General features: G+C 53.1%; 1 long non-coding RNA gene across 1 annotated transcript; it reads right to left on the bottom strand.

The window, feature by feature from the left end:
• Positions 1-856: 856 nt before the first annotated feature.
• LOC139080853 (uncharacterized) lies at positions 857-10,697 on the bottom strand. Its single transcript, XR_011535677.1, has 2 exons — positions 1,155-10,697; positions 857-1,030 (listed from the first exon to the last, which is right to left on the bottom strand). It is a non-coding gene; the product is annotated as an uncharacterized lncRNA (long non-coding RNA).
• Positions 10,698-10,752: the final 55 nt, after the last annotated feature.

Here is a 10,752-nt window from a genome sequence, read left to right as displayed (position 1 = left end):
GGCGGACTCGACCCCCAGAGCTTTCGGAGGCCAATCCTGAACTCCCAGTCGGCCAAACCTCAGAGTCTGCTTCTGGGAACCTGACCCCAGACGCCTCCTCCCCTCCTCGCTCAGAGAACTCTGATTTTGGGGGGCGGGGACTCTGATTTTGGGGGGGACTCTGATTTTGGGGGGCGGGGACTCTGATTTTGGGGGGACTCTGATTTTGGTGGGGGACTCTGATTTTGGGGGGACTCTGATTTTGGGGGGCGGGGACTCTGATTTTGGGGGGGACTCTGATTTTGGGGGCGGGGACTCTGATTTTGGGGGGACTCTGATTTTGGGGGGCGGGGACTCTGATTTTGGGGGGACTCTGATTTTGGGGGGCGGGGACTCTGATTTTGGGGGGACTCTGATTTTGGTGGGGGACTCTGATTTTGGGGGGACTCTGATTTTGGGGGGCGGGGACTCTGATTTTGGGGGGACTCTGATTTTGGGGAGCGGGGACTCTGATTTTCGGGGGGAATCTGATTTTGGGGGGCGGGGACTCTGATTTTGGTGGGGGGACTCTGATTTTGGGGGGCGGGGACTCTGATTTTGGTGGGGGGACTCTGATTTTGGTGGGGGGACTCTGATTTTGGTGGGGGACTCTGATTTTGGGGGGGGGATGTAAGCAGCCCTTGTCAGTCAGCCCCCCGTGGGGACAGATCTTCATGCCACGCTAACTGAGGCCCGTTTCCGTCGCCCAGGGGGGCAGCTCCCACACAGGGAGCATCGCCCGCCCTCCCCCATTTCAAATCCCCTTTTCCCCTCTTGCCCCTTAGAAGTCCCAAGAACACAGCCCACCGACGCCATTCTGAAAACACAAAAGTCCACCTTCAAGTCATAAAACCAGTCAACGTTTCTCGGCTTCCTCTTTCCCTCCGAACTGGGTGTTAAAAATTACGTATTTCTTAGTATTTAGGGCGAACGGCTTTCTCTGAGGCTCGGAACCAACACCGGTGCTTCGGCGAGGTTGGTTGGCTTGACGACCGACTGACCGACCGACCGGCTGGAAAACAAACAAGGCAGGCGGTGAATTTACAAAAGAAGCAGGAGAAACACCCCCCCCCCCCCCCCCCCCCCGCCCAGAAAGCGTCCCCAGGATGTCCCCGGGCTTTGATGGCTCAGCTCACGGGTTTTCCGCTGGCCTCCCTTCTGTTGTTTTCTTGCAGCGTCGCCATGGAGACGGGCTGCCCTTCTCTGAAACGGCTTCTCTCGCCGCAAAGAACGAGGTGCAGGACTGACTGCTCCGTTCGAGGCTTTTATAAACAGCGAGGAACCGAAAAGTTTTAGAGCGGGCAGCAAATTTATATTCTGAGAGCGATTTGCCACGGCGCTGGATATTTTTGAAAGCGGGAACATGGAAGCAGACAGGAGCGTAACCAGAGAAAGGAAATCAGCGTGCGAGTCCAGCGGGGAGCCGGCCTCCAGGGTGGGGCAATTCCGTCTTTCTTTGGCCTTCGTGCCGTCTTGACCTCTCCGCCCACTGTTTTCCACAACACGAAAGTCGCACGTTCCTCACATGGGTAAGACGTGCTCCCCATCTGAAGACTCCGGGGTCTTCACGCGTGCATGTCTCCAATCTAAAGAAGGTCAGGTACGGTCCAGAAACGTGGACACTGAGACATCAACAAACACCTCGCCGGTAATTTCGGTGCTTTTTCTCCTCTGCACAGAAGAGATTGTGTGCCTGACGCTTTTTTCAAGATGCAGGAAGAGAATATGCCTTTATTCTTCTCCTTCTTGACCCTCCATATGACTCCAGGGGCAAGGGGGCCAGGATGGCTCTGTCCGGTGGACACGAGCGTGGCCGCCATCACACATGGTATCCAGCGGGCGCCTCCATCACACATATGGTACCCACTGGGCGCCTCCATCACCCATATGACACCTATTGGTGCCTCCATCACACATATGGTACCCACTGGGCATCTCCATCACTCATATGACACCTATTGGTGCCTCCATCACTCATATGGTACCCACTGGGCGCCTCCATCACACATATGGTACCCACTGGGTGCCTCCATCACACATATGGTACCCACTGGGTGCCTCCATCACTCATATGGTACCCACTGGGCGCCTCCATCACACATATGGTACCCACTGGGTGCCTCCATCACTCATATGGTACCCACTGGGCGCCTCCATCACTCATATGGTACCCATTGGGCGCCTCCATCACACATATGGTACCCACTGGGTGCCTCCATCACTCATATGGTACCCACTGGGCGTCTCCATCACACATATGGTACCCACTGGGTGCCTCCATCACTCATATGGTACCCACTGGGTGCCTCCATCACACATATGGTACCCACTGGGTGCCTCCATCACACATATGGTACCCACTGGGTGCCTCCATCACACATATGGTACCCACTGGGTGCCTCCATCACTCCTATGGTACCCATTGGGCACCTCCATCACACATATGGTACCCAGTGGGCATCTCCATCACCCATATGACACCTATTGGTGCCTTCATCACACATATGGTACCTACTGGGTGCCTCCATCACTCCTATGGTACCCACTGGGAGCCTCCATTGCACATATGGTACTCACAGGGCACCTCCACCTGGGCCAGATCCCCTACGGAGATCCCAAGTCACGTAATTCTCATGAGGCCAAGAAGGAAAGCCTTCCTTCCCTCTCACATCTGGACAAATGTCCCCTTCACCCGTCTCTCTCTCCCTCTCTCAATTTGTCTCTCTCTCTCCTCTCTTTCCTTCCTATCTCCGTCTTCTGCGTCTTTCCCCCTCCTCCTGCTCTCTGTGCCTAGACTCCCACATCAAGCTCACTCCTTCCATGCACACACACACACACACACGTGTGCACACCCATGCACGGGGCCCACCTGCTGCTCACACGTGGCCTCCAGCTAAGACTCCGGTCCCCCTGCACGGCTTTTTCCAAACCTCAAAACCTGGAGTAGATCCGAGCCCTTCAGAAATGCTTGCCCATCTACCTCCAAACGAATTCCAAAACCCCACTTACCCTTGTGCATTTTGAAAACATCCATCTACGTGTCTTAACTGTGAATTAAAATACACTCGTTATTTATACGACATAGAAAATCTCGAATATCTTATAAAATAGGAACCTGGACTGAATTTGAACACAGATGTCATAAAATTGTTCATTAGGAGGATCCTAACTATGTAACGGAAGAAAGAATGCAGAATCTGAAAAAAAATTAAAAAAAAAAAAAAAAGGACAAGTTTTATCCATGGATTTTGTCCAGTGACTCTGGAAAAATTGGGTCGTCTGGCCCCATATTGTAGCTCCGTTGAAAAGAGTCACTGTGTTAGCCTAGACTGTTCGGATGGTTTTGGATACAGAACATCCCCAAATAGTCAAAACACCCCATTTTTCAAGCCCAGCTGAGTATCATCAGAAATACGGGTCAACCCTAATGTGCTGAGGGTCCCTGGAGTAGCCCCTCATGGAGACGTCCCCAAGCCGGTATTTCACTTTATTCTTTTATTCGGGGGAAAGGGGCTCATGGCGGTAGGAGGTGGAATGGGTGTCCAGGATGAATCTCAACGTGCCCAACCTTCGATGATTTCAGGAATCATCAAGAGACTTTGCTCAAACGCAGACCCTGATTTGTTACCTCGGGGGCATCATCCTGGAGCGTGAGCATCTCCAATGAAAAGCCAGGGGATGCGGAGGCTGCTGGTCCATGGACCCCACCTTGGGGGTAGCAAGGTTGGGAAGACGGAGCCGGGGAGCCCAGGCGATGAGTGTCTGAAGCTGGTCAGGAGCAGGGAGGTTGGGAGGACGAGTTGGAAGGTTAATGACGGCAGAATTCCCTACCTGGAGCAGCAGACCACGGCTCCAGCCGGCCTCATCTTTCCCATTTTCGAGTGAACCCTTCCCGATGGTCTCCTTCCCGTTGGCGGCCTACGCGTGGCTGTGTTCACGTCAAGACAGAACGGCAAATGGAAAGAAAGAAGGTCACCGTGTCTGATTGTCTTGATCATCACCAGAAACTCCAGATTAGCAGCCCCCTCTGCAAGCCGTGGGGGCCCAGGGGGTCTCGGGTGTGGACGACCTGGATGTTGACCGTGGCGAGGTTGCCCGTGGGACTGCTGGCCGTGCAACACCTCAGCCGGCCTGGGTGCAGACTCCGCCTGGGCAGACGTCCCACGCCATCCGGCTGCACCTACGGTTGACTTGCGGCAAGGCCGTGAGCTCCCTCAGGGCCAAACTTTGTCAATTGGCTCAGGTCGGGGGCGGGAGGGGGCTCAGGTGTTACCTCCCAGATGAATCTACGAAGCAGTTGATGAGCTGTCATCCCTTGGGTGACACCCACTGACGGCACTCATGAGGATTTGTCTCCTCTGCGGCCCCTGCCAGCGCTTCCTCTCCCATCTCCGCAGCTCTGGCCCTCTTCTCTGAAGACTGATTTGCTCGGTAGCTATTTGTCCAGTGGGTGGTTGGGTGGGTGAGGCCGTCCCTCGAAGCCAGGCCCTTCAGAGGAGTAGCCAAAAGCAGCTGCCTGAGCCTTTTCCGAGTCTTCCTCTGGGGGGGTGGGTCCACTCCCCGACCCCTGCTCTCACATCAAAGCTTGCCTTTTTCCAGAATCTTCTTCCCCTCTTGGGTGCTGCACCATGACCACAACTGACAGGCAAGGGAATTGATTGCAAACGTCTGTAGCAGACGCCTTTGGTTGCCCCCCCATCCTCCCACCCTTTGGTGACCAGACTCTGATTTTGCACAGGTGTCCGGGGCGCCATCTCTGACCGAGGAGGTAAGACCCCTGCATCTTGCAAAGCTTTCCCACCCCCATGGCGTCGGCTAAAATTCACGCACGGGTAGAATGACGGCCGCAAAACTCTACGCTCTTGGGGAGACGGGAAGTCTTAACGGCGCCCTTGCAAAACGAGGGCCTCCCAGCCTCCATCTGTGGGCCAAGCTGAGCTCGACCCTCCACCTCTGAAGTCCACAGTGATGGACACTGGTCCCCCATTGGGTCCGGCCACGATGGTCCCAGCTTGACTTGGAACTCGGGTCTCTTAGAAGCTGACGTAATAATAAAGCAGAGGTATAGAAAGGACAAGAGAAGAACCCAGTCTTTCCACGTCCCTTCCATTTTAGGTGAATATAGAAAAGAATTGCACATTTTCACACACGCCCGGGCTAACTGACATTAATTACTGCCGAGACCATACAGTTCAGCCCCAACGTAAGATCCGTCTATTGCCAGAAACACATTTGGTATTTTACAAACAATCCTACAGTCAAGAGTTCCCCACAAAATCATGTAGCAAATCCCACCAGATTAACTCCCGTGTATAAAATCCAGATATATAGGCGACTTTTAAAAATCCTGAATGATCTGTTCCGACTATCAGACGTGGTCCTGTTCACCTGGGCAATTGCTAAATCATTGCTTTTTTTGTTGTTGTTGCCACATAAACACAATTGTGGCCAGCCCTGAGGGGCCTAGCGGTGAAGATGCAGCGCTCTCCCTGGGACCCAGGTTCATCTCCCGGGCAGGGAACCACACCGCCCATCTGCTGGTCGTCATACTGCGCCGGCTGCATGCGGCTGTGATGCTGAAAGCTGTGCCACCGGGATTTCCAATGCCAGCAGGGTCCCGCATGATGGACAGCTGTCAGCACAGCTTCCAGACCAAGACAGACAGGGAAGAAGGAGCTGCCCACCCGCTTCCGAAAACGTTGGCCGTGAAAACCCTGTAAATAGCAGCAGAGCATCATCTGATAGAGCCGGAGGGGGAGACGATGGCACAGAAAGACTGAGCGTGGCTCTCCTCTGCTGTCCACACGGGCACTGGGGGTCAGAATCCACTCGACCACACAACCAACAGAAACAACACTGTAATGCATTTAGATATTAAATTAAAGGGCCCAGCACCAAGTCTAACGACCACAGTGCCTTTGAACTGATGTTGAGCATAAAGGATAGTTGAAGATATCTGCTCCTCTGGTACGGCGCTAGAAAAATAACGAAATATCTGTGGTCACGAGTGGTGACAAAACCACAGGGGATGTTAGCTCTGCTGTGGTTTGTGGCCCGCGTCCCCAAGGAAATGTCACATTCAGAAGTAGGCGGAAGTAGACACGTAAATGGACGTAAAGTAGACGGGGTCTCCACGCACGGCAGCGCGACCGACAAGACCCCCAGTACCGCGGAATGGAAGGGAAAGGCTATTCGTCCCGCTCTTCCTGAAGCACCGTGGAAATCCCGCGCGAATGGCAGAAATGATTGACACGAAATTGCACGCTCAAGCGCGCCCTTGCGCTTCCTTTTGAATCAGTCCCTCGTCGAGCACAGACCTTATGTTTGGGGACGTTGGGTTCGACGGGATCCATCTGGTGAAAATAATAAGAATAAGACGATGTTTCATAGACTGAGCTATGGGGGGAAGTCTTTGTGGTTTCAATCTGATTCGATCTAAGACTTATTTTGCCCACAGCAAGCCCCGAACATGCCTTGTACACCTGCTTCAAACGTTTCCCCAAAGCCCGGGATGCCCTCTGGAAGGATAGGATGCATACCTCCCTTCCTCTGACACCGATACCAGCATTTCTTGGAAGATAAGCTTTTCTTCCTCGAGAACCAAGGTCAAGTCGACCTGCTGTGTACGTGCTAAACTCTGGCAGAACATCTTCTTCTGACTTCGGGGAAAAAAAAAAAAAAAATTGTGTTCCCGTCGCGCTTGATGTATGTTCTTTGTTCCGAAATGGTTTTATAAGCATGCAGTAAACCACGCTTTTTCGGAGCGCTTTCCTCCCCGTGGAAGAGAGCGCTTCTGGGCTAGCCGTGACATTAGCTCCTTAGATATCCCTCCATCTTTCTTATCTATAGATTGGTTATTGATTATTTGCATTGACACAACATTGGACGAAGGTGTCTATCAGAGAGTGAGCGATTTGCTGTACCTTCCACGTAAAGCAAGCGCATGATCGATTGGGAGCCGAGTGAGGAACGTGCCTCTGTGACTTTACACCCCTCCCACGCGCAGACCTGGACGTGCATCGCTCTTACAGCTCATCTGGAACCTGGGTTCTCCCGTTGCATCAGCATCACAACTCCTGGAAAAGGCTCGTGGAAGAAATTATCTGTAGATCGTTCTACGCCAAAAATGATCGGGAGCGGCATTTGCAAACCTACTCCGTGCATGTTCTTTTATCTGCGTGACGACGCGTCATCAGGCAAGAGAGTCAACATCAAGGACTTTGGGACCCTTGCATTTGGCCCCATTTGGAGAAGCAGGAAGAGTGTGAGAGCTGGATTCAGCCGGACCTGCGCTCAGCTCTCAGTTCCCAGCACTGTGACCTGTGGGCGGCCCTGAAGGAAGGCCGTTGCAGCCACTCAGCCCCATGCACAGATGTTTCCAGAAGCACAGGGTCTTCTTGGCCAAGGGGTCTTTGAAGGCCACCGAGAAGCCCTAGGTGACAGGCTCACGGTAAAGAAAACGCTCTCAGAGGGAACCGGAACGGGGGGATATGACACAGAGAAGGGAACGGAGAGCGGTAGCGGGGAGCCATGGGGCTACGTTCAAGAGGAGGGTTGGAGACATCCTCTTCCAGAAGTTTCTAGAAGGTTCTGGAAGGTGACGTGTGGGAGAAGTGTCTAGGAGCTTTTGGTCCAGAACAATCCCCTGGAGATGCTTTTAGGGAAGAGGGAGCAGAAAGAACCCATAGCTGGTTCTGGGGCTGCGGGGACTGAGGCGCGAGGTGGACAGGATGGAGACAGTGGGGGTGATGGGGCCGGCAGCCGCAGGACAGTCGGAGTTGAATGTCCCGTGAGCGGACAGCCTTTCCCAGGCCTGTGGCCTATGAAGAAGACGACTTTTTGGAGCTAAGGAAGGGTTGGGTCCACCGCGCACTTGACTCGTAAGTGGATATTTCCACGTGTTACGATTTTTCTCTGGTGAAATTCAAATAATGTGACATTCACCATTTTAAAGTGCGGGATCCATTGAGCACATTCACCATGTCGTGCAACCACCATCTCTATCTGGTTCCAGAACATTCTCATCTCCCCAAAGGAGACCCCATACCCATCAGCGGTCACTCTCCATCCTCCTCCCCCAGCTCCTGGCAACCACGAATCCACTTTCCGTCTGTGGATTTGCCTCTTCCGGACAGTCCACATAAATGGAATCACCCGCCATGTGACATTCTGTATCTGGTTCTCTCATCATGTGTTGAAGGATCAGCCAAGTTGTAGGTTGTGTCAGTGTTTCACTCCTTTTCAAGGCTGAGTAATATTCCACTATACGATGGACCACCTTCTGTTCATCCATTCCTCTGTCCACGGACTTTGGGGTCGCTTCCAACTTTGGGCTACTTTGGATAGTGTTTCTGTGAAGCTTCATGCACAAGCTTTTGTTTGAACATCTGTTTTTAATTCCTTTGGGTATACGTACCTAGGAGTGGAATTGCTGGATCATTGGGTGATTCTATGCTTAACCATTTGAGGAACCACCAAACCCTTTCCTCCAACAGCTGCGCCATTTTACCCGCCCACCAGCCATGTGGAAGGCTTCTAAATTCTCCACATCCTCATCAACAATTCTTACTTTCTGCCTTTTTAAAAAATTATAAGCATCCTATGGTGGGTTGGGGTCTTCCAAGTCGCTCACAACTCCGGTCCTGTGCGTCTGAGGGTGTAGAAAGCAAAAGCTCAGTTTTTATTCCCATTTTTTTGTCCTAAGACCAGAACTCAAAACCTTGGACCGCAGACGGACAGAATTTATTTTTCTTGCTAATTTTATAGATCTCGCTCCTCTGAAACCCAATCTAGTCGAAGGGCACGTGGAGAGTCTCGTCTCCTGGGTTGCCACAGCCAGCCTGGAGAAAGGCTGTTTCCTACATGACTAGAAAGACCCCATAGTTTGCAATTTCTGTCTTATCACATTTTTATCGTCAAGGCAATCGATGCTGCATCATAAAATAACAAAGCAGAAAGTAGATGGGTCCAATAATGAGGACGCGGTTCCTGCAGCCAGCTCTGCAGGGAAATCCTTACTACCCACTGATCCCACCGCTCTCATTAGGCTGGTTCCCACTGTGGGCACCGCCCGGGAAAAGAACACACACGTTCCCCAAGAAATCTGAGCCTCCTGGTCCACGTGCTGGCTTTCTCCGTGCCTGACAGGGTGACACCCGGGGGATCAGCCAGAAGCAAACACAGTCCATTGCCCACCAGGGATGAGAAAAGAATTGAAACGCTCCTGCAGAAGGGGGACATGAAAAATGCAATCAACTGGGGCGGGAAAATGGCACCCCAGCCCCCCGAGTCTCCCAGTGCCTCATTTCAGCTCAGCTTCCCCGCCAGCCACTCCAACGATCGGCTGGTCGTGGCCCCTGAGCCCTAATCGCCTGGCTTCCAGGGGACGCCAAAGTCGCCGACCCCTCCTTTCAAGAGGGACATGCCTTCAACCACCCCGTGGGCAGCATAGACAGCTCAGTCTGGCCGTGAAAGGGCAAGAAAGGCACGCGCCCGGTGGGGAGGAGGGAATGCACAAACGTGTTTGCAGACAGGATGTCAGAGACCAAGAATTTGAGTGACTTTTGGAAAAAATGTCCTGCAGTCAGCTGTGCTCGTCTGGGTTCCCACTCGGGAGACGGCGCCTACTCAGCAAGTCCAGAACAAGGGTCCCTGTGTCGGGGAGCGGCCACTGCCGGCAGGGGCGGCTGGCTGGGCAGAGAGGAGAGGATGAATGGGTGAGGGAAGGCATTTGTGGGGTCGGGGCTCCCACAGACAGCCATGACAGAGGAACCCAAGCCCATTCTGGGGTTTCCAGGGTAGCCCAGTGGGGCAGGAGGGAGGCAGGATGGGATCCTCTGAGAGGCTGGGGCTGCCCCAGTGGATGCTGGAAACCACATGCCACAGAGAGGGAGCGGTCCAGTTCACAAAACAGGGGACAGAGACCCAGGACGATTCAAGTATTTGGTGAAGGTCACCCGGCAGAAGAGGTGGCCGGGTCCCACTGCCCAGGGCTACTCCACATCCGCATTGGGTTTTTCTCTGGACACCAGGCGACTGGAGGAAGGGCCCACCCTGATTCAAATGACACAGGGCTCAGGCTGTAATTCTCCCTTTCTGACCCAAAGAGGGAGCTGTCGTTTTCATAAACTACCTTTCTCTCTCTGTCTGTCCATCCATTCATCTTTCCACCCATCCATCCACCCATCCATTCACTCAAACGCCCACCCATCCATTCATCCAGCAATCCATTCATCCTTCCACTTAAACACCCACCCATCCATCCATCTATCCACGCATTCATCCATCCACCAATCCATCCACTCAACACCCATCCATCCATCCAACCATCCATCCATCCATCCATCCATTCACCCATCCACTCATCCTTCCACTCAAAACCCATCCATCCATCCACCCATCCATCCACTCAAAACCCATCCATCCATCCATCTATCCACCCATCCACCCACTCAAAACCCATCCATCCATCCAACCATCCATCCATCCATCCATCCATTCACCCATCCACTCATCCTTCCACTCAAAACCCATCCATCCACCCATCCACCCACTCAAAACCCATCCATCCATCCATCCACCCATCCATCCATCCATTCATTCACCCATCCACTCATCCTTCCACTCAAAACCCATCCATCCATCCATCCACCCATCCATCCATCCATCCATTCACCCATCCACTCATCCTTCCACTCAAAACCCATCCACCCATCCATCCCTCCCTTCTTCCCT

The sequence above is a fragment of the Equus przewalskii genome, chromosome X (assembly GCF_037783145.1).
Source record: "Equus przewalskii isolate Varuska chromosome X, EquPr2, whole genome shotgun sequence".
Taxonomy (NCBI): domain Eukaryota; kingdom Metazoa; phylum Chordata; class Mammalia; order Perissodactyla; family Equidae; genus Equus; species Equus przewalskii.
Note: the sequence above shows the minus strand (reverse complement) of the source record. Positions and strands in the feature narration are given on the sequence as shown.